Source organism: Lonchura striata, chromosome 1 (genome assembly GCF_046129695.1).
Source record: "Lonchura striata isolate bLonStr1 chromosome 1, bLonStr1.mat, whole genome shotgun sequence".
NCBI classification, from domain to species: Eukaryota; Metazoa; Chordata; class Aves; order Passeriformes; family Estrildidae; genus Lonchura; species Lonchura striata.
Window position 1 is genome coordinate 37,859,826 of NC_134603.1, and position 25,535 is coordinate 37,885,360.

Consider the following 25,535-nt stretch of genomic DNA (forward strand, 5'->3'; position numbering starts at 1 on the left):
TCTGTCACTCAGAGATTTAGGAATTTATACTAGAACAGAAGAAGATATGGAGATATTCTGTAGAAAGATTTTCTGACTGGTCTTGGCTAAAGTTGGATACTGTTTCCACCAGTATGGACACCTAAACTATCTCCAGGGCAAAGCTGCCTAGCTGAGTCTTAGATGAGTAGACACATCACCAGAGGGTCCTGAAGTACCTGTACTGACAGTGGAGAAGGGGTGTGTGGAGTGTGCCCCAGACAGACTAATTTTCACTCTGAGTTCTCTGGGGTGAATAAAAAATCTCAGGTTCACATACCTAGTGTGATAACATGTCTGCTTTAAGGAAAACAGCCAAATTCAGATTTAAATGACAGCAGAGCTATTAGGATCAGGACAGATCAACTGAAGTAGTGCTGTATGATGTTGAAAGTCATGTGAATGTGGGTTTGCAGAAGTCTTTGTGATGCAGATATTGCTTTTTCTGTGAACTTGCATGACTCTAGGCAATGTTTGCTGGCTCATGGGATAAACTCCCCATGCTGTAGGGGTTTCTTTGTGAAATGCTTTTTGTCTTAGTCCATGTTAGTCATGTTAGCTATTCCATTGCAGCATTCATTGGCTACTTTCCTCACTCATATTCTGTAGAAAGTCCTGACGTCCTGCAACAGAGACTGATTTACCATTTCTTACCCGGAATTTTCTTTTAAGAAGATGAAATCCAAAATATCAGGAAATCCTTTTTTTTTGACCATTGTATAGATGAGATCTCATAAGAGAAATGGGGAAATGTAGCATAACCAAAAATATATAATGGTGAGAGAAAAAGCAGAAAGAGCAGTCTCCAAAAATGGATGTAGAGATTCTTCAGCAGAAATTAAATTGTGGAGTAGAAGTAGAGAAACACTGTGAGATGCTATGTCATCTCCTGTCCCAGTCCCCACACCCCTTCCTCCTTCATTTCTGAAAAAAAATCACTCTCCTCCACATCACAATTTGTTATCTTGTAACTTGGATGAGAACCTTGTTCTTCCTCCACAGCAGATCTTATTTCAGTCCTTATCTTGTGGTTCAATAACTTATGCCTCTGGCCCTTAAAAATAAAAAAAATTCTGATGAGTTTGAAGTACAAGGAGTAGACCACTCAGATATGTGAATTCTTTTTCCTTTCGGGCCACTCCACAGAGCTCCATAGAGATAATGATACTATTTGGGTTTTAGTTTTACTTCTTCTTGGAGTTGACTGTTTAGATGAGAAACTGGCAAAAAAATTCCACTACACAGAAATAGTTAAAAGGAATTAGCCTAAAATTGTTAACCACACAAGTGCTGAGGGGCTTGAAAAGACTTGCTTATACCCATAAAAGTAAGCAAGAGAAACGTAAAAATTAGAGTTGGAATTCCATATTTAGTTTGAAATTTCTAGTGATGGCAAAATAATTTGTATATAGGATTATTACTTTTTGGCAAGACCTGATATATCTAAACACTTTTGGGTGGGCTAAGGATGAAGTTTCATTTTAACTTTTAACTTAAAGAATTTCCTTGCTTTGTGGTTTTAGACTTTATATTAACTTTTAATAAGCATTAATTTTTATGGTACAGTTGCTTTGTAGAAGATACTGTTTTTACACAGAAGTAGTGCTAAGTCTGTTGCATTAGATTTTACAAGGTAAACTTCATTATATTTGTCCTGACAAAGATTTATTTCATCTACGATACAGAACTGTGACAAGATGTTTGTGAAAGAATTAAACAAATCTTGTATTTTCTTACCATTTTTTTCCCATTATCCTAGGAAGTAATGCCACCATGTGAAAAACTTTACCCTCTTGGTGCTTTATTATATGGGCTGAAATACACTCGTGAGTATCTCATTACATCCTGTGTGCACCACTTGTATAGGACTGCCAGCATCTGTCACCAGTCCTGCCTTAATACAGTTTCCCATTTTGAGTATCTTGTGTTTAGACTCAGTGCAGTACAAGTACAAAGCTGCTGTATTTTAGTGTTGAATTTTTAATAAGGTTCATCCTTTTTAATGATTTTGTTAGTAAACAGAATTGGACTTTATTTTTGAAGATACCACCGTATTTGAAAAGTACCTATTCTTTCCTCCCTTGAAGTGTTTATAGTACATTGTGTACTTCTCTGTATCCAAGTCTCCAAATTAGTTCTCCATGTATCTGAGTCTCCAAATTAGTTTGCATCACCTCTGTTATAAAACTCCTTTTCTTCCACCACTACTCTGAAATTGCCTTTCATACTCAGTATAACCTATGAATTGGTCCTGCAAGTGAGTCATTCCAAGGTTGTTATTCTTCCCTTATAACTATATTTAATAGAAAATACTGTGCTCTATGTTATGTCCATCTTGTTCAAATAGAACACTCTGCTGAGATGGAAAAGGAGAATGCAATATCAGAATACATTTAAATGTAATAACATCTCTGGAAAATTTCTTTTTATGGTACAGAAATAACAGCTCTTCTGCCATTATCTCTGTTTTGGCTTTTAGAGCCTTGTGGTACCAGAGTATTTCAGTGACTGGCTTGGCCTTGCAGCTTTTACAAATATAATCCTAGGAAAAATGCCACTAATGTCCAGAGGAGTTTTGTGTTCTTCAAGGACTGTGATTTGGCCTCTGGTGGGCTATATAGGTCTGTCTTAGGAACCCTTTTTCCCTGAATAAAACATGACATAAAATTTAGTGGTTTATCTATCCTGCACATTTCTTCTATTAGCAAAATGATACACCTGGGGTTAATTTTCAAGATTATTGCATTTTATACTTATTGACCCTAAAGAAATCTTACTGTGAACATTAAATTCATTTTCTATTGAGTGTTGTTTTTCCTATATGTTAATCCAGTATTAACTATCACACTTACATCGCATTTTACCTGGCCCTCCTGCAGTTGCAAAACTGTGAATGAAGTTCATTTGAATTACTCTTTCCTCAAAAAATAATTAGTTATTTTTATTTTCCCTGTATAGTGGGTCAATTCAAAGGGAATTTCATGAGTAAGACAGAAGCCCACACCAGCTGTGCATCTGGGGTAAGAAACAAATGCACACACCCACAAATCTGCTGCATCTCTGCAATGGTCTCTATAGGATTTCCTCTAGGTCCTTTTCCTGTTAAGTAGGATAAAGAGTGTTGGTAGTTTTAAGGGAACTTGCACTTAACTTCAGCTGTGGAAAACTCATGTCAGAAATCTTGTTTTTGTTGTAAAATAGTTACACATCTTTCTATCCACATGTTCTCACCGGATTGTTCGGAAGCATGTGACACACACGAAGCTGATGCTCTCACAGTGTGATTCAGGCTGCTGCCTGCCTAAGACATATCGAAGACCAACTGTTACTACTTGTAAAAATTTCCTTGTAATGTTTCCTTTACATCCATTTCAAAATTCAAAATCCTTGCATAAGTAGATACATGCAATTAAAGAATCACTGTATTTTCCTGAGACTGGGAATTTGCTCACTGCTCCTTTGATCTCTTTCTTGACCTTATTCTATGTTACAGATTTGTTGCTGTGATCTACAACAGACTGTGGGTGTGGTTGAGTGCTGGGTAATGTGAATTTATGCTACCCTGCCTGTTGTAGAGTAGCATTCCATGCAGATGCTTCCATGCCCACACAGGATGCCTTTCTGTAATGATACTCTGCTTTGAAAACAAATGGACATTACAGCTTTCTAATATTTCATACTAAGTTCTTGTTGTAACTGGTGATATGCTCTGGTTTGTCATGTGTCTGCAAGAAAAGTACCAAGCAAAGAGGGAGCCGAATTCACATTTAGTTACAATTTTATATGGATTTTAGCCAGTTCTGAATCTGCACCCTAAAGTTACATGGGGATTTTTAAAAATGGAGGATGTGCTTCAAATTCATATGGGTGGGTGCTAATATGCTTGTGTGTGCAAATCCCATGTATATATGTTCCTTAGGTATATTTTGAAAATAACCTATAAAGGCACTATTAATGCAAATAATTAAAGAATGAAACTTCAAAAAATTCACCAGTGGATGTGATTTCAGTGACAATCAATGTCTCACTTAAAAAGTGAGATTGAATATGGTTCAGCATTGGCAGGCTTGGCTAACTGGAGTGTATAGTAACCATTCTAGTTTACACTAGTTCTAAGTCTGGCTTTGACAGTGTTTCAGCAATCATTTTGAAGTAGATATCTGAGAATATGAGATACACAGAAGGAAATGTTTCTGTCTGTCATGAAAAATCGGTATCTAGCTAAAGGCTGCAATGATTGTGAAGAATGATAGTATCTAAGATATGCAGTATGCATTTTTGACTGTCAAAATTTGCATATATTTAATGCATTGAACTGTTTTAAAAACACTATTCTTAGAATACTTGTCAAAATATTTTCTATAATGGATGAATTTAAATATAATTAACATATTCATGTTTTAAACTTATTGGCATTTTTTTGTCCAAATAAGTGCATAATTTATACTCAGATATAAATATCTTATACATACTATATTCAGAGGTAGTGTATAGCTCAGGTTTAAATTGAACTTGGATAATGTTCAGTCATAATACATCTTACTCATCAATACAACTTTCTATAATTGTACATCAATGTTCTCTGAAAGAAGAGGATAAATGTTTTATACCTACAACCTATCTCTTATAGTTGGGGTTTTTAATGGTAGAATAAAAAATTGATGTAAAGCTGCCTCAGATACTGTTTTGTGAAAACTTGTTCTGTGTGTGCAAGACTTAAAAATAAAGGTGCAAGAGCAAATAGTTTAGATGTCAAGTAAGATGACATCTGTATATGCTCTCTGCTGAGTTCTGAGTAATCTTTTGTTAGTTCCCCCAATAATTCAATCTAATCTAATACAGGGATGTAAGTGATATCATGTAATAGGTTTTTGGAATCAATAAATATGCCAAGGTTTTGAATTACTAGCAGTGTAGATGTGGCTGATAAGCTCAATTGTTAGAAAAGTGATCCCATAAAAGTGAAAAGTGAGATCTTTAAAAGAAAAAAAATCAGATAAAAGCCAAATCTTTTATAGAACAGAAATAAAATGTGGCCAAATTCTATTTGCACAAATTTGGGCAAATAACTAATGATATGATAGAAAGAAATATGCAAGTTTAGCAGTGATATTGTTCAGGATCCATGTTGTTAACAATGGATAAGTAAGAATTCTGGGTTGAAGAAATGAGATATCAGTTTTCTCAATCTTCAGAACATCTTCAAAAAACTGCCTTGGTGTTAATATTTAAATTAGAGACTTAGATGTGATTGTGCCAAAGGTCTGTTTTCTATAGCTTAAATACAGGCAAAGCTTTGGGATAGGAATCCTCCATATAACTGGCATGGATGGTTTAGCAGTAGAGATAGGTAATATATTTTTCCTCAAAGTATCCTCTTCTTTGTTCATCTTTCTTGCCAGTTTGTGCCTCAGTTTGTGACTGCCAAGCATCTAAAATTAATGTAAGATCTTATTAAAAAGAGGTCAAGTTTCTGCATGGTATGCTAAGCTTGTGCATAACCACTGGTACAAGGATTCCATATTGAAGGCACATATGTGTAACAAAGATTTTTTTAATGTTGAACACCTGAGATTTTTGGTGTGTGCTACTGGTTTTCCTTGGCTGAGGTTCCTGGTTGTAGCATCCTGTTCTTTGCTGGATATGGATTGAACTGTGGGGCTTTTGCCCCACTGTTCACCAATGGATTCACAATCTGTTCCATAGGTGCTGGAATTTCTGTGTTGGTGATTTTATTTGTACCAATGCACGATGTGGAGGCTGACTGAGAGGGGAGCTGTTGGGATTGAGTGTGTTGTCAGTGCATTTGTTGTGGAGAATGGATAACAGTTCTTCCATGGTATATATTTTACTGGAAGTTCTGTGTATAGTGGCATTTGTAGCACTGAGACATATTTAATGAAGATAATATATTTTGTAACTTTGGCCGTTTTAGTTCGGTATTAATAATTTATTTATATGCTGGTAGGATCCATATTTAGTGTTGTATAAATTAATAACACTATATTTAGTAAATATGAACTATAATCATTGTGCTATTTAATTTGGCTCTAATAAGTACTTGCCAGACTAATGTGTAGTCATGTAGTTGGGCAGATGTACAAAAATGTCATTAACTTGTTTTGATTTGCGGACAGTGATGTATGTGGCAGTGTCTGTGAATACTCCTGCTTTTCTTACACCACAGCTACCTCATTTGCCAAATATGGCTATGATCCTTTGTCCATGTTAATTGAGAATGGCATCCTTATTCATCATGTGCAGGGTTTTTTTCAGCCATTAAAATGCTGTCCAAAGACTACTCAACTGAGGAAAACTACAGAATAATACAGAGTGCTTGTTTATCTGTTGTTGTAAGCCTTCTGTTTTATCCCATTGTAATGAATGGGAAAAGGAGCTCTCACATGTGAATTCAATGCTGTTGCTAAAGAGCACAAATTCCTTTTGGAACATCAGCTTTAATAATTTGACTGAGACTTGCCTGAAATATTTTCATCAGCCATGTCTCTGTTCAGTGTTTCTTCTTATTTTCTTTGACCTTCTGAAAAATAAGTGTAAAATGGATTAAGATAATTTACATTAGTTGTCAAAAACTGTGTTTATTTCTTTGATAACAAAGGTTTCCATTCCTTGATTAAATTTATGTTTATATTTGACATTTTCCAGGGATACATAAATTCATATGACAGTTAAAGTCTACATACTCTCAGTACCTAGTGCCAGGTTGAGTTTAATTTGGACACTTCACATAAATAAAAGTGGTTTTATGTTTCACCTTCATCTGGTAGGTGAGCACTCCACCTTTTCTTGTGAAACATAATCGGTTTTGACATGGCAAAATTAGATCCTGGCTATTTATTATCTGCTGAAATCAAAAACCATAACTGGGAAAGCATGTGGTAAGTCCATTGGAACAGCTTGCATGCAGAGAGGAAAAGAGGAGGCATTCCAATTTTATAAGCTCAAGGTGATTTTCTCTAACACCTAAACCATTTTAATTAATTACCCTGAAAGATTGAGTAAATTATTATTTGAATACTTTATGGCATTACATGTTAACATTTCAAGGACAAAGTGCTGTACTTAGCTTTTCAACAATGCTTCATCTGTCAGAATATATCTTCTGAATTTATGTAGTATACTGCAGAGTAAAGGGTAGTCAGAATTTGAGTACTATGAAATATTACAAGGAAATGAAATGGGAACCCTAATATTTATGGAGATCTGATAGGGACCTACAAATTAAGAAAACCAAGACTTAAGATTTTAAAAAATATTTTCCCTACATTTTTTTAATGTGAAAGTAATAATAGAACCCTATTAAAATGTTGATAGTATTGCGGGTGTAGGCTTTGCTGCTAAGGGCATGTGCATGAAGTACAGCCCTGTATATTTGCTGCACTTGCCCTGTTTACACACTATGCAGACCATCTATGTTTTCTCTTCCTCTATGACTTCCACTTTTGACACTTTTGCTTTAGAAAAAGGTTTATGATATGAAACTAGTACCTTTGTGGTGGATATGCCTTCATGTTTGATATAACCTTTTTTGGATCAGTGGAGTATGTGAAATGTGATAGGTTGTTTAAATGGTGTTTGTAACCAAAACATCAGCTGTAGTCCACAAATATAATCCTTCTTCCACTGGAAGAGCATACAACCTTTTAGTAACTTCAGCCTAGCATCAGTAGATTAGATGAAATCCCCATTTACTGCACTATATTAATATTTTCAATGGCGCACTAATCCAAGAAATAAATGTGTCAGTTACTATGGCTACCCTGTAATGGCCATGGCCATAAGACTGTGCCTTAAGGCCACATAAAAGACTTAATGTACAGATTGAATAGAAGCACATTATTTATTACTAAGCTATCAAGCTGAGAAAATTTAGTGATCTCATTTTTTAGATTTGCTCATTTGACCTGGGCCAATTTGCTTGGATTATAATACTGAGTATTTAAAACCACAATGTTTTCTCAGTTTTAAGGATAAAGTGATTCACACTAATCTTTAGGAACAATTTTGTGGAATTAATGATTTTTATGTTCCTATGATACTTACTGCTAGATCCTTGCATTTTTTGTGGTTTGAAAATTAGGCAAGACTTTTTCAGACTTTGAATGAATGCATTGGAATTCAAGTGTACTTCTATACAAAGTAAGGGAGATGCTTCTCCTCTCACGTCTTCCCCACAGTGCCATGATATGTCGAGACATTTGAGCTTTAGATAACTTGAAGTAAGATGGGGTGACCAGCAAGAGTCACTGGGCTTCCCCTGACCCTAGAGAGTCTTTGCTTCTTCAAAGATGGAGCGCTAGAACTGTGCCTGTGTATTTCCCTGCCTGGGGACCCACGCATGCAGCTCAACTCCCTGAGATGTGTGATGCAAATCTCTTCCCCCTCTGCCTGGGATGACTTTAATACATTGCTCATATGGTAAAAAAAAAAAAAAAAAACCAGTCACCCTTGGTGTACATTGATTCTTACCACAACTTGGCTTCCAGAAGCAGTGATGGTGTGCACAAGTGAAGAGAGAAGGTGCAGTCCGAGGCATTTCTGTGCTCATTCATACTAGAAGGATCAGAGTCCTTAGAGATGGATTACAGGACTAAAACACTCAGGAGACTCTTTGGTTGCAAATGAGCATAAAATGACTGCAGGGACTGTTATTAGAGAAGGTCTGGGGTCAGAACGCTCAAATACTTAACTAGCAGAGGAAGATGGTGGGAGAAAGGAGGCAGAGTATTGTGAGAACAGTTTCCTTCTCAGAGTGTTACTCCCCCTACTACTTGAATGCAGACTATTGAGTCACCAAATGATATAACTTTGCTAAAAAATTGTTTCTTAAATATCATTTGAGGAATCTACATTTTATTTTCTTTCCTGTGCAGAATTTGTGGTTATCACATCATTTCCAAAAGGTTTGTTGAAAGACAAAATTGTTCTTATAAAATACTCTTTTACACTTCCTAAGAGAACTACTAATAACACTCTTAGACTGTGACACTTGCCAAGAGCTGACATTTTCAGAATTTCAAATGTCAATAAAACTGCTTAAAACCTTGTAAGGAGGCTGAGTGAAGACAAGAGAGACTTAGCAGAACATATTAGTGGTTTTAACACGTGTCTGCTTAAGCCTTAAAATTTATGTTCTGAAAAGGCCCATTTCTAGCAAGTCACAATAACCTTCATGACAGGTTTCATCAACATAAATGCTAAAGATGAGTGACAGATATGTATAGCATATAGCTTACATGGAATGTAAATAAAAGTTTTAACCCATTGCAAAAAAGAAAAAAATAATGTGTTCATGAAGTAATATAGACCTAGAAAAGCAGAAGGTAACATTTTTGTCACCTCATAATGACTAGCATTTACACAGGCTTTTTGGTGTATGTTTGCCATTACAAACACTACATTTTCTCTTAAGCATGTTTGTCCATTCAGGCACACCTAGCATAACTAACAAATGGTTATTACAAAGTCTCACTTGAGGTTAGAATATCTGATAGGAAAATATCTGCAACTATTTACAGTGTAAATGTTAGAGGAGAGAGGAGGTTCTGGGCCTGTATGCGTTGAGCAAAAAACCTCGTAATGTTGGTAGTTTGTGTTATAAAACAGCCCCTGCACTGTGTGAGATGTAGTGCTTCCAAACACTAAATTTACTAGAGACAAATGTTTTGTCCCTCCCATGCAGCACCTTTATGCAGTATCTTCTCTACATGGAAAGCACCTGGTGTGCTGAGTAGATCATTATGTTAGGGACGAAGGCTTATGCAGCAATGCAGTTTAAACTGCTGTCACTTCTCAAATTTTGTTTGTTGTCTCAAGGGAAAAAAAATATTCAAGATTTCATCAGCTGCCTGTAAAGAACTAGCCTTTACATTCAGTCCTAGTAAAGTGCTATTATCAGGGCAGCCTTTCTAAAAGAGTTCAGGGTGCAGTACCAATCTATGGTCACAGCCATTTTGGCAGTGCTTTTCTCAATTATTTCAGATGCTGTCTTGTATTTTCTAGATTAGCAATGTTGGTAGAGAAATGAATGGCAAAGAAAACAATCCCAGTTAAGGCCTTCTGTTTGAAAGAAATGTAATGCTGCTAGGAACAAAATTATTTACCATGTGGACTAAGTCATCTTGTATTAGTGTATTCTGTAAAATACTGTGTATAGCATTATTGTAAGCAAATTAGTCTTTCCAAGTAACAAGTGCCCTCTGTTTAAACAAACAATTTTCTGTGCAAAGGTTAAACCCTGACATATTTTTCTTGTTTGAGTCATGCTCATGACTTTGGAAAGTCACCAAGCAAGTATGCTTAGAAAAGAAAATGTGAATGGAAAATTCTGAAGCATTTTGCCCTTTTAGTTCCTAAGAGTGAGCTATCGTTTCTCTCCACTGTGGTCATTAATAATGACAGATGTATGTGGTGCAGAGTTCACCTACATTATTGTCAGTAACAGGGATAGAGTGGGAATATTTATTACAGCAGACGAAGGGAGGGGAAAGACATGATGTTGAACCAGAAGACGAGCAGAGTTCAGTGTTTTTCGTTTGGGTGGAGAAGAGGGTTAGCAGAGAGCATGCGCAAAGGTTTCTTAGAGACTGACACAGCTCTACTGAAATCAGCTGAAATATTGCTACAGGCTGCTGTGAGAGGTGGATTGATTGACTCTTTGATATGTTGTGCTTTACAGTACTTCAGTAACAGAGATTTATTTTGCCTCAGCAAAAGCTGCTATTGCTTTGGGTTTGCAAACAAGTATGGTAACAACATATTATTTATTTATTTATTTCTGTTAAACTGGTCAAGCATTAAATCGTGATCATAAACTGATCTCAGCTTGACCTATTCATTTTGAAAATATAAGGAAGTATTGTTTTGGGATGTGCACCTGTTTTGTAGCACAATTTGCAAATTTTTTTTGATTGCTAAAAAAAAAAAGATAGTTTCTCTCCTATTTTGCTATGTGAAAAACAAACATGACATCCTCCAGACTGGTGGGGAGACTCATGAGCTGACAGTATGTAGGCCTCATTACATGCCCATTGGCCTATGTTTCATGCCACCTGTCTTTTGTCATTCTTGTGTCTTCAAGAATACTTGGAAGTCAAGGAATAGAGGTTGCATCTCCAAAGTGACCATTTAAATATTAGGAGCTTGAGTTGATGACTGAACTTAGCCTGCAGGTTGGCACACAGTTTAAAAATGCATTGAGGAAATGGGCAATAAGTCCAAAAGTTCATTTGGTAGCAAATTATGTCTGTATAGAAAATTTGAGGATATGAAAGCATGGTGTAATTTATTTATCACCTGAAAAATTATGTTCTACTTTAATTATTCACAGATTAACTTAATGTAGCATAAAAGACAGCTGAAACTGGGATGTCTAACTTGTAGAAGATTGGACTATTGTGTCTCACCCTTTAAGGGATTTATCAATTACCCACTTTAAATACAGCCTTCAACTAGTCACTGAGTATCACTAGTATCACAGAGTTTTGTTATAGTAAGTAGTAATATTAAGTTACATCAGGTCTGCTATTGTTTTAATATGCAGATATAGAGTTTTGGACCCATGAAAGGGAAAAAAAATCCTTAGGACCCAATTTTCCTAAAGGTAAGATGTTACTCAATGTGTGAAAATTTGAAGAGACCTATAGGGATGATGGAAGTCCAACTCCTGGCCCTTCATGGGACTACTCCAAGAATCATACCATGTGCATGAGAGCATTGTCCAAACACTTCCTGAGCTCTGTCAGCATGGTTCTGTGACCACTTCCCTGGGGGGCTTTCTAGATGAAAAATCTTTAACAAATGCTGAATCTAGATCTCCCTGGCACAGCTTCATGCCATTCACTCAGGTCCTGTCAAAGGTCACCAGAGACATGAGGTCAGTGCCTGCCCCTTCTATTCCTCTTAGGAGGAAGTTGTAAACTGCAGTGAGTTCTCCCCTCAGTGTCTTCTTCTCCAGGCTGAACAAGCCAATGGATCTCAGCCACTTTTGATTTGGCTTCCTGTCTGTGCCCTTCACTATCTTCAAATCCCTCCTTTGGATGTTTTCTAATAGCTTTACATTCTTCTTGTATTGTACTGCTGAAAACTGCACACAGGACTCGAGGGGAAGTCTCACCAGTGCAGAGTAAAGCAGGACAATCACCTCCCTCAACCAGTGGGCAGTGAGCACCCCAAGACATGTTTGGCCCTCTTCTTAAACTTGTATTTGGGGCTGGAAGGGATACTATGCAAGTTTGCAGATGATACAAAACTGGAAGGAGCTGTTGACTCCCTCAAATCTTGGGAAACCCTACAGAGAGACCTTGACAAATTAGAGGGCTGGAAAATTACCAGCTCTATGAAATTTAATAAGGGCAAGTGTCAGAGACTGCACTGGAAATGGGACAACTCTTGATGTATGGACAGACAGGGAATGAGAGGCTGGAAAGTAGCACTGGGGGATTGGACCTGAGGGTCCTGGTCAATAGCAAGTTGAATGTGAGTCAGCAGTGCCCTGGCAGCCAGGAGGCCAAGAATCTAAACTATAGCTTCTCAATCTTTGAGAAAACAGGAGTCTGAGATCTTCTTCAGACTACTTTTCCATTTTCTCTAGGAAATTAACTTCCATCTTAATGGCGCTTTCCAATGTGAGACTGTTGGTTGAGGTGAATTCTATTAATCAGTTCTCATTAATACAAGTACTTCACTCTGAGTATTTTTCAGACTATAGTAATGCCTAAAATGAATGAGTTATGAATTTTCTAGTGACTATTTAATGCAGAATAACATAAGAAAATGAAATAATTATAGTGCTTCATCTTTTATTAATGACAGTGTAAACAACATTATAATTGAAAACATTCAGAATAAATACTAGAAAGGAGCTGCATAAAAAAAAAGTAGGTCTGTTATGTCAGAATTTTCTAAAAGAATTTTGAACAATCATGAAATATTTCTTCATGCATTTGAAAGAACTGTGAGTAGTTCTAGAAGTTGAAGAAGAGCGAGAATCGAGACATGCACTTCAATGATTGAATTGTACTCTGGTTTGTAAGGAAGCAGTAAGAGTAGATCTTGCCTATAATACAGATGACAATAGTTGTAGATCTTGAATTCACCAGGATAGATAGTTGAACACATCCTAAAACCTGGCCCTGACACTGCTGCAGACCTTCTCCTTGTGAATATTCTTACTAAAAACAAGGCTGGTGAGTGTGTGAGCTGGCAGATGGATTTTTCTTTTCATACCCTAACAGGGCCCCCATCAGGTTTGAGTATCAAATTGGCTTTGCTTCTCTCTGTTTCTATCTGACTCATGGCTCAAGAAGGGCCTTCTGCATTCAGTTCTCAACTTGGTGCTTTATCAGCTCTATCTTCAGGTACCAGGGCAGGAATGGATCCCTGTCTCCTTTATCCATTTTAGCTTGTATTCAGTGTGTGCTTGAGTGCACTTATTTTCATTTATCTCAGTCATGTCTTACAATTCAAAATGTTTGCTTTTCTCTGCTGCTGCTTGACAATCAAAGATTATTTCCTAAGATGAATGAATAATGAAATACTGAGTTGAGAGTTATGGTGATGATACAAGCAAAGTTAGCAGAAGATCTACAGTCATTACAGAATCAGCTTTGATATACTAAGCTTTGTCATTTACATAGTTCTGATAAATCTGGAAGCACATGAATCATAATTTCTTTTAATTTTGGAGAAAGATCGAATGTAAAGATGTTATCTTCTTTATATTAAAAAGGCAGTACAGAGGTCAAGTAATTCTTCATCTCCATGAAGTGTATATATGTTCTCATATTTTTTCTGAAGTAAAAAGGCATTGTTTTATTTCACTGTTAGGTGAAATCCTGCCCTAAGTTGCCTTGCCATGCTGTACTAACTTTGCTGGTAGTTCTAAAAGCCTATCATCACAGGGTTTTGCCAAGAATGGGCTTAGTATGCATAGGGCAAATCCAAATGAGTAAGCAGATCTTGTTTTCAGGAACTTAAAAGATCAGAATAGATACAGAAGAGAAGGGAAGAGATACCTGACCTTTTTTATGTTTTCTTGGTTAAATTTGTGTACTGACATATATTTACACTGCATTCAATAGGAAGCATCTCCAAAGTAATTTAATATACAGAAACTCATATAAACTGTAACCAAAAATTGTGTTACATTATTTCTAGAAGGGAAAGGTAGTGAGTTCCAATTCTGGAGGAGTCACCTTCTATTAGGGTTTCTTTCTATCCTTATTCTGTATGTCAGATGGATCGCTACATTTAATTAAGCAGTAACAATTGAGGTGCAGATTATTTCCTGGGGATTAATGACCAGCTGGACAGAGTTGATAGCCCAAGGTATTGGATAGATTATGCTGCATAGCCTCATGGATTAAGTATGAGCTCTATATTGTAGATGTAGTCACTTTGAATAGTGTAGGAGAAAGCATCACATTGAAGATAAACTCTATGTTTTTTAACTTTTATTCTTTCAGCACCAAGTAGACAAATCCAGTTCTTGATTATGCCTTTTATTCTGAAATAACCTGTGTTTAAAATTACTCTTTTATTTCAGCAATATAAGCTACTGTTTTAGTTTCACATTGTCCTGTTGTGGCTAGAAGTGACTAAGGAAATGAAATAAGAAATAGAGGCTTGAAGAGAGAGATTCCATCCTTTTTCAAAAAATCCCACAAGCTTTTTGGTGCAGAAGTGATTTTCCAAGTTTATTCCAGTTTGCAGGTGCTTAGGAATAATTTTATCCTTGTTTTGCACTACAGAATAAATTTAAATTAATTTTGTAGATGCTATTTCATTATTTTTTCCTGTACATTTTGACATGGCTGTTATTTTCATAAGAATGTTGCAACTTGACTGAAATACACATCTAGATGCCTTTTACTGGCCACCAGTGTTTGAGGGTAAAAACTTACACTGAGTCCTTCCATTTTTGTGTTTTTAGTTGGCCTGGACTTTGGGAGAGGGGTCATTCCAATCATATAAGCTGGAGAACCAGTGGTAAATCACTACAAGCTGTTTTGTGCCTCCACATGCTAAAGAAGAGAGAGCACATCTAAAGATGGTGCAAAGATCTGGTTCATACTTTAGGGACCTGATGGAAAATCCACTCCCCTCTTTTCTGTAGATTTCCCTAGGGGTTCATTCTATGAGCTCAGAGTTGGTGACACTCATCTGTCTTTCTGTCTTGAAGTCGGGCCACGTTTGAGGGCCTGCACACTTTCCTTTGAGTTTTGTTGTACCCAGCAAAAATTGTCCTTCTGCTATTTGCAGTTGTACCCCAGATTAAACTGATCAGATCTGGGAGTTTCTTCTGCACTGTTTGTTCTCCATGATGTGCTCATTCATCATTACTTCTCTTGAACCATACTTTCATACTTATGTCCATAGTTAGGTATTTATTGCTGCTGTAGAGAGGTAGTTGAGTTGACAGGGTCACACATCCATAGTGCATGTAATTTTGTGTCTGCTTCCTTGGTACAATTAACAGAAATGGGGGACATAATAAAATGTCAGAATGTTGATAAAAACTATTTTTCCATTATTACTTCCCTCTCATTCCTTTCATATTGCAGTTGTACTGCCAGCATGATGTCTAGGCTCAAAATGCAATATGTAAGAGAACCACATCAGTTGCTATCTGCAAATTAATGATTTTCTTCACTCATTCCTTGATAGAAAATGCAAAAATAAATGTCCTAAATATGCCATAAAATATTTGCAGCACTTTTTCTGACTTGAAAAAAAGGAATATGGTATGTCATAGCTCTTGTCAGCTGGTGTCTGTCCTGATATCATTTATGTTATAGTGTAGAGGTGTTATGGTGTAGAGGCCTTAGATGGTCCAAGGCAAGATCAGTGACTCCAGATCTTCCTCTTGCAATATGCCTGGGACACTTGACATCCAGGGGGCTCTGGAGTCACTGCTGTGGCCTTCTGCCAGCACATTGCCATGGAACAGGGAGTGCTCCATGACTCTCAGTCTCTGATCACCCAAGAGCAGTTGAGACTATCCATTCTTAGGGCATAAGGCCATTTATATTTTATTATGCTTTCTGTAAAAAAGCACACTTGAGCCCATGTTACATCTGAGTAATTGGCTGTAAAATGCAGACTTCTGAACTGGGTAAACAGGAGAGCCTCCATCTTGCCAGGGACTGAATTGCAGACTGCCAGAGCTGAAAACAAAATACTGCTGGAGTGAATCAGTCAGGATCTGATACCAAATACAGGCCAATGTTCAGAAAAAAAAAATTCATTAAAGAAAACACTTAAAAACGAAAGGAAATGGTTTTATATGCCTTAATGATTTTCCCCTGTGCTTTTTTTTTTTTTTTTTTTTTTTTTTTCACATACAGTATATGAGCCACTTATTTTTTTTCTTTAATACACAGTAATTTTAGTTTGCTAAGTGCATATCTGTTAGGGAAAACCACATTTTAAAAATTATTTCTGGTTGCTATATTAAATAAACATTGCATATTGCATTATTTACTTTAATATAGCGATAATTCAAATAAATAAATTAAGTGATTGAGTGCATTATTTCTCTGGATAGAAATGGATGACAACTTGCTGTACAGAGAATCTGAAGTATGCTCATTCAGGCATTAAGAGACCTTATGTAATCATATTTCCTTCTCTATGTGAATTTGTGTAATTTGATTTTCTTTGTAGTTTATACTGTACATTTTAATATCCAAAACACATCAGACAAACATCAGATGGATGTATTGGCTAATTAAAACATTCCTCTGTCTGAACATTTGAATTTTCAGGCATGTTTTAGTTTAGCAGTGAATAAATTAAACATGGCATTCTAAAAAGTAAGGTCCAAAGGAATGAAAACTCCTAATTGTAAAACCTGTGAAAAAAAAAGAGATGAGGAATGAAAGTACATGGCAGTTTCAGATGAGGATGTGAAGGTGTGATGAAAAAGAAAAAGGGAGAGAGTTAAGTTGCATGAGCATCTCCAGGTCTGCATATGTCTAATGGGCAAAAGTATCTGGAGGGACCAGATTTTCTGTCTGCAAATAATGACCCCCCCCAGCAAAGCAGAGGAAGAAGTCTAATAATGGGGAAGAAATAAAACTAAGATAGGGACTTGGTGTACTGGAAATAAAGAAGAGAAATGAACAGTCAAAAGATAGCTGCTCTGCAGCAATTTTTTGATATACTATCTCCAGAAAGCAAGACTGAGATAATAGAGGGGCTGGAAGCCAGAAACAGCTAGAAATTGCACAAGATAGGAAACTGTAAGCTACAGACTGCTAGATGATCTCCACCAGCATCTGAGAAAGGCATGACATGCAGTTGGATGTTCCTTCTTGAAAAGAATCAATGCATTTGGCACCAGAAGAGCTAAAAACAATCTACAGACTAGGGTTCGTTTTGAGACAGGTAATGCTGTCATCTGCCATAGATCTGTGCCATGGTCTACAGAAGAAACTCAGAGGTGACATTTCAGTGGAACAGCAGTATTGACTCAATGATCATAGAGAGTCAAATTTAATTGAGAAATCAGAGAAAGAAGACTTTTTTTCTTAAAGAAACTTTGGAAAACCCAGTGAACTAATAACATTTTGCTGCAGAATGAGATTAAACTACAAAGAAATGGCCTATATTTGTGTATAAATAGTAGTCTGTATGTACACGTACATACACCTTACGTATTTCTGTACACTTATTTTCAAGTCTTATTCCTGGATTTATTTTTTCCAGTTTAGAAATGGGAAGACTGATAAGAAAAGAAATCAATCCATGGTTAGAGAACAATTGCAGCCAGGAGTAATAAGGAAAATCCAGACAAGCAGAAAGCAAAGCAGTATGTTGAGCAGTTATAAGCTGGTGAATTGGATTGCTTGGTTTTTTTCCTAAAGAAAGAAATACTGTGTTGTTACAAGGATTTATTTGAATAAGAGATGTGAAGTCAGGAGTTCTTATTTCCCATTTTGATAGGAGAAAGATAATATTTTGCAGTGCCTTTAAAACACATCTCAAAATAAAGACCTGTGAATTGAAAAATTAAATTAAACAGAAACTGGGATATTTTTGCAGTCAAAGATGTAGACATGTAGATGAGTTTTATTTCTAAAGCAGAAGCTAAAAAAGCCAGTTTTTAAATTCCGAGAACTCTGGGCCTGACAGAGGAATCATAGAATATTCTGAGTTGGAAGGCACCTACATGGATCATCAAGTCCAGCTCCTGGCCCTGCACAGAACCATCTCCAAGATGGCACTGTGTGTCTGAGAGCATTGTCTAAATGCTTCTTGAACTCTGTCAAGCTTGGGGTTGTGGCCACTTCCCTGGGGAACCTGTTCCAGTGCCCAGCCACCCTCTGGATAAAGAACCTTTTCTTGATGTCCAGTCTAAACCTTCCCTGACACAATTTCAGGCCCTTCCCTTGGGCCCTGTCACTGGTCATCACAGAGGAGAGATCAGTGTCTGCCCCTCCTCTTCCCCTCACAAGGAAGCTGTAGACTGCTATGAGGTCTCACCTCAGTCTTCTCCAGACTGAAAAAGACGAGTGGCCTCAGCCACACCTTTTATGGCTGTCCGTCTAGGCCCTTCCCAAATCATCCCAAGAATGCCACTAGAAGAAGTAATAAGGATTGAAGTCTTGTTAGGGAGGAGAAAATGGTTAAAAAATAAAATATATTAGACATTAGACTTTGCAAATGATATGAAGACCAAGAGTCAAGACTTTTCAACTTTATAAATGAAAATAGAACAAGGGAAGAAGTATAGCAGCTGTGCAGTAGATAGGTAGAGAGTAGAAATTGTTTATAACCATCTCAACACTTGAATAGAACATGTCATATTCGATCAAGGAGTAAGGAAATACACTGCTGTGCATAATAATCTTAAGGGATGCTAGGGTATTGCAGTCAAGTCAATAGGATTCTGAAAGGACTGGTGAAAGAAATCACAGGACCTGTTGGATTGATGTTTAGATGGTATTTATTATTTTCTTGTTGAATTCTATCATGAGTCATACAAATAAGAGTGCCTTAATTTTGCTGATAACCAGAAATGGAGAGGGAGCATTGCTACAAAAGTCACAGCATATCAAGAAGAGGTGTGCAGCACTAAAGGCTGGAGTGTCGGGGGTGCTATGAAAGAGTGGGTCTGTGGAGTCACTTGCACCCAGTTGAACAGCAGAACTGGCTGCAGGGAGCAGGGAGAAGAGCAGGCCACCTGCTGAACAAAATGGGCTGCCACGCTCCCGCCCCAAATCCCTTTTCTCTCAGCCCCGGCTAGCTCTTGTGGGGCGAGGGCGGGCGATGGAGGCACCCTCCGCCGCTCCCAGCTGGGGTTTGGAGAGTGCCTTTGTGGGTTCCGGGCAGCGCTAGCAAGCCTCGTGGTGATAAATGAAGAGCGGATCCTGCTGGGGGCTAAGTCCGAGTTTATTGTAGCCCAACGGGGCCAAATATCCTAGAACGGTGCCAGCCAACAGGAACAAGCACAAGGTGCTTGCACTGGCTTATAAACTGTAAGGGAGGGGTAACCGACGACTGATGGGGATAGGGATAGGGGGTGGCTCCGGGATGGGGGGGATATGATGGGGTCCAATGGGAGAAAGATATGGGGGGAGCCCCAGGTCCTCGCCCAATCACCCGGTGCCCTGAGTAGAAGCTTCTGGATGGATGGGAAGGGGCACCGAGTGATAGACAAGGCACCCGGGGGGGGGTAAAATGCCTCTTTCAGGGTGATGGATAGATACTGGGAAGGCGGGAAGGGGGGACAAGGCAGGAAAACTGGGGGTAAACCAAGTTGTATATGGGGGTACAAAGGAATAAACCAATACATAATACAGGGATAATAAAACATACAAATAACGCAACTCCACAATGGGCCATGGCAATAATTACAGCAAACACACAGATTTGTCTGGGGGAAGATTTCTGGTGGAGATGGGTAAGGTGCTACACTAGACACTGGTGTGATCACCTGTATCTAATCACCTGCATTCAAGTGAGTCAAGGTTTGAATTAAACAAGTATAGGGAAGGTCTGTTAGGATGATCATGAGAAGGAGAGGGAGCAAACAATGTCTATTTTTATGCTGACAGCTGTGTCTAACAAGGGTGCTTGTTAGACTATGGACATAGCTATCCAACTATGGATGTAAGTAATCCTATCCCCAAGAGCAGGGGACATGTCGTGGTTCCTGAGCAAGGCAGTGTACTCTGCACAGAAAGGGGCTGAGATGCTCCTACAACTAGACTGAACCTGACACTTGAGCTCATGGGGCATTCAGGAAACATCTCAGTTTGTTTAGTCTGCTAAAAAAGAAGAATGAGGGAGGAGATTACTTCACTCATAACTATCTGAGGGAGAAAAAACTCTAGAGAGGGAAAAGAGCAATTTAAGTGAAAGGACAATATTGGTGTAGGGACAAATGTTTATCAACTTCTGGTGAATGAATTTCCTGTCATCAGAACAAGGATGACCAGCTTGCCTCACTAGCTGGAGTAATGGTGAACAAATTAATTAGGTCTTTACAGATGAAACTGAAGACACTGGCTTCTGTGACTGTTTTCTGAAGTTTTGCCATGCTTTCTTTTCCTTTCTGCAAGCAGTGAACTAGTTAAATTGCTGAGTAACTCTAGAAACAGTGCAAACAAGCAGCAGCTGCACTATTGTTTCCAAATAAATGTATATTTGAATGACCTGGTGAAGGATGAGATTGAAATGATAAAGCAGTTGGATGGTGAACATGTAAAATAGAAAGTGTTACTGTAGACTGTGTAATTTTTTCCATTCCAAAGGTTTCTTAATAAGTATTAAAACTAATCAATGACACATGCCTAAAACTGATCTGATATATTTTATCCCCATGATGAGGACCTCAGGAATGTAGGCATAGGTTTTAAACTAAGGTTGCTTGCCAGCAGATGTATTGAATGATCATGATCATTTCATGGAATTAGAATTAGCTTTTTGTTCTGTTCTGTTTTTATCTGCTTTTATTATTTTAAATGCATGTCGTCACCCTCGTGTTGACAGGAAACACTTCCCTGTTTCTGACCTCATTGCTACACAAAGGGCTAAGAGAAAAACTTCATAGACAGTCTTTGATTTCTATGATGTAGTGGCCAGTGACAGGGGTCTTATGAGAAAGTGTCTTTCCCTTCATTCTCTTTACTTTGGAGAGCAGAATGAAGTAATTTAAATCTTCTTTTCAAAAGTATAGTGCAGCACTTTGGTTAATAGGTGGACATAAAGAAAAAGCATGTGTGATAGGAGCAAGAAATTTTATTTAGAAGGAAAAGAATGCATCCAATACAACCAGAGTTGTAAACTGTTACAATGTTACAGAGTTACAATGATTTCCAAACAGAAGTTAATTTCTTTGAGTAACTGTGGCTGCATTGCATAGGCTTGCCCAGCATAAAAAACAGGCTATCGTTTTTTCCTGACTCATGTCCCATGTTAGCCAGACAGATTTATTCACACAATTACATGTTTTCTCCATATATTTTAGCTTGCTGTGCTTTTCATAGGTCTTTAAAATGAATTGGTTATTTTTTCTTAATTATGAAAATGTTATTGCACTAAATGCAATTTAATTAAAATAAGAATTTCTGCCAAAGCGTTTAAATAAATACAGTATTCTTTTACAAGTATGAAAGGAGTTACTATTTGCTGTTTCATTTCCTCACTAATATGCTGGCATGTTTGGTTTGAACCTGAGCTTGTGGAAGTTTATTCTTAACCAAAGCAGTTCCTTTTTCATGTAAGTAGGTTAAATGTGAGTTGTAGAGCCCTAGGGCTCTTTTTGTTCAGTTTTAAAGCCCCCTCAAGTGGGCCTCTTTTAGAAACCTGGAATCATATGTTTGTAAGGTTGATCCAAATTACCATTAGAATAGCTCTTTTCAACTTTTTATTTATACAAAGAATCGTAAAAAGTGCACCAAACTGACAAGGTATTAAATCAAACTGAATGAAGACAGTTAATTTTCTTTTTGCTCAACAATTTTTTTTTGTCTTTTAATGGAAACTCTCAAATTGAAAAAATTGTCTGTACAGTATGTTAAGGTGCCATGCAGTATAATAAATTGCTATTACTGTCAAAAAGGTACATGATAAAGTGCATTTGCAGAAAAGGCACATATTAATGTCAATCATTTTTGCGTGATTTATATACTAACTGCAGTGTTTTAAGATCAATATTCTTTGTTTTGACAACATTTCAGAGCCTTGTACTTTCCTGACAGTATTAATATTTCTACCATAGTATGATAGAATAATTTTTGTAGTTAGTGAGTGGTCAGTTTGGTGAGAGATACACAGTAAGAGTGCATTTGAATATAACCAGGTAAAAAGCATAATACATTTTTGAGTAAGATAGACATGGTAATAGTTCTAATTTTTAGTGGAATATAATGTCATGTAATTAGTAAAACTTCTTAAAGTGGTGATATTTTCCCATTCCCTTAAATGCATCTTCTCTATATGTAGAATAATAACTCTCATTGCAATAGTATCAGTGTCCCCTAGATATAATAATAGAATTATTTTGACATGTAATTTTCTGATCTAGTTCTCCGGGCTCAGAAATACTTTTAATGTTTTTCTTTATTTTCTTTCTTTTCCTTCTTTTCAACTTCTGTTTTCCTCTTTTTATGTTTGTTTAACCCTCTTGTTTGTCATCCATGTTTTCCTTAAAGTTATTTATTTTTTTTAAGTAGTAGAGTGGCTAAGCAAAAAAATATGCTCTTTCTTATCTCCTCTTGTGAAGAATTACTAGCTTTCCCTTCTGCTTTTAAAAACCCATCACTCATTCTTACTTGTTTAAGAAGGTCCACAGCTCCTGGAGAGCTCTCAGAAAGTTGCCTCCACAAAAGAAGAAATCCTGAAGGCATTTTTAGAGACTTCTGAAGAGGTACTGAAGAATTGTGCTTTTACTACAATCTGCTCTCACCATTACTTACCTGTAAGGGCCTGGTTCAGCTCTTCTTTCACATCATATACTTGTAATTTATGCAGGATGCTTAGTATCTGTACCACTAAGGCACTAATTTTAAAAATTGATAGCAGTAATTTTCAAGACTTTTCATGACTTTTAGTCCTACTCTAAGTTATTTTAAAAATAACTTGAGACACCATTTGGTAAGCATCTCCTGTACTACAGTTATTTTCTTATCTAAATAACTGAACTAGAAGAGTAGCAGATAACTGCTGTCCAATGATTTGGTCTTCATAACAGCTGAAACAGCTTTGGAAAAGTCAGGCTTGTGTTCTGTATTGCATAACCTAACATTCAATCCTAACTTTCTGGATATTTTGGAAATTTTTAGTAATAATACTAGAAATATTCCTAGTAATAAAACTCATTGTAAACTATAGCAAAGGCTATGGAATTAATTACAATGAGCAATTATATGTTTCTTCCTCGAACATTTCCTCCTATTACAGGTAATTGCAAAGTAGATATTATAAATAACAAAATGTACATACACAGGCTTTCATCACAGCCTTGATGGCCAGGCTTAGATTGCCTACCCTATGTGTCCTGATTCCAGGACAGACTAACTTTTGTAGTTTGCAATTGTATGGCAGCACATTAAGAGGGAGACTGGCAGCTGTGTTTTATCTTCAGCATGCAAGTAGCCCCCTAGGCTGGGTCAGAGTGGGTCTCAGTGCCTGTGCTGCAGCAACTGAGCCACAGTGGAGAACAGAGGGAGAAGAATCAGAGAGAGCAAAGGATGTCTGTGCATTTGGGGAAGAAATTATCCTCTGTGTGCAGAACATAAGTTCATGCTCCCCAGCAATTTGTGTATTCATCAGTGACTTGTGAAAGCAACTTATGCCTGTGGTGGAAACTTCATAGATGGAGAATTCATAGAGAAGAGTAACCACTCATAACATATTAAATGTGAGCAAGGTTGCCTTTTCAGCCCTGAGAATATAGCACAGCTTTTGTGAAGTGTGATGAATATTGTAGATTCCCATGATAAGCCACAGTGTTAGGTTGAGGACAACAAAGTAAGCAGTTTGTCTGGAGCATGATGCTGCATAGGAATTCCCATTGATTATGCAATTTGTACCTAGATTGTTTGTGGTTGTGCTTAAAAGCATGATCTCACTCTACCATGTTTTATTGTTTTCTAAGGGTTTATTTCTCATAATGCAGTAAGGAAAGTTGTAGGATAATCTCTTCATTTTTCATAGTGAGTTGTATAGTGCTCTATGAGATATGATGAACTGGTGATGCTAATTCAGGCTTTTAGAATGACTGGGGAAAAAAAGAAAACACAAATACTTTCAATTGGCAGCTAATGCCCTATATCAAATATCAATGCTTTTATGTTACAAAACTGGAAAAATATAATGAACTGTTAAACAACTACATGCCTTTATAATTTTCCTTAAAATTCTGCTCATCAGCTTTTATATGCCTGTGAACAAATGAAAGTTGATGAGGGTATAAACTAAGTATACCGGATATTATTCTTTTTAAACATGGTAAAAGTAAATCATTGTAAATATGTCTTGTTAAAGTTAAAACCTCTATATGACATTTAGTTCATTTATTTAGCTAAAGAAGATTAAAAGTTAAGTTTTAGACATTTTTATGACTGCATTCATTGAAGTTTTTCTTCTTTCTGTTTGCATTCTGGCAAACAGAGCACTTCTTCAACAGCATTTTTCACAACCATGCACCTGTTCATTTGTATGGTTAGGAAAAAAGCTTAAATTAGCACTGAACTCTTTGGGAGTGTGTTTTCTTTCTAATTTAAGATTGTTGCCCTACATATAGCAGTCATTTCACTTAAATTTTCATATCAGTTATCACTGGCAAATTATTTTTCAAGGTTATCTACTACTGTCTAGTACTGCTTATACCAGCCTATTCAGTAATTCCAGAAAAGGCTGTGATTTTATTGGATTCTGTAAAAAAAGCATCCTGATCTCATTAGGATTGCTGGGAGCTAGATCACATCCCTGCCTTTTTAGTTAAGCTTGTATCTTCTGTGTTTGAGAAGTTCTATTTAAGTCCTTTACTGGAAATGGACTTTGTGGTTTTTTTCTTCTAATAGAGGTATAGCTACAGTATTATCTATCTATCTATCTATCTATCTATCTATCTATCTATCAATCATCTATCTATCTATCTATCTATCTATCTATCTATCTATCTATCTATCTATTTTAATTTGGGTTGCATGTCTTGTCTCTTTACCTGTAAGGTTGATCATTATTTTATTTTGCAGTAAAGCCAGTGCTGATTGCTTGGTTAAGCAATTGCTTGGTTAGCTCGACTTGGCTGATAAGATCAGCTAAATTGAAGACAAAGTCACATGTTCTAGGGTACAATACAGTCTAAAATAACATTTTAATTCAGGTTTATTATGTTGGGAACAAAAAATTCTGAAAATTACCTGTTGGAATCATTGCACTACCACTTAAGTGTAGTCATATTTTGTATGATATTGGTATTGTACAGTAATCTCACCTAAAGACACAAATGCAGTCATGCATATTTAAAGCCAACATTTTGC

At 36.9% G+C, this 25,535-nt stretch overlaps 1 protein-coding gene across 4 annotated transcripts in view; it reads left to right on the top strand.

Moving 5' to 3' along the window:
- Nucleotides 1–25,535, top strand: part of TOX (thymocyte selection associated high mobility group box) — a 217,976-nt gene that overhangs the window by 14,845 nt on the left and 177,596 nt on the right. Inside the window, exon 1 of one of the 4 annotated variants that reach the window (XM_021555664.3) lies at nucleotides 1,804–1,844. The exons of the other annotated variants lie outside the window; for them this stretch is intronic. The gene's annotated coding sequence lies outside the window, so the exon portion shown is untranslated. Of the gene's footprint in view, nucleotides 1–1,803; nucleotides 1,845–25,535 lie in introns of those variants that run through there. 4 annotated transcript variants of the gene reach the window in all.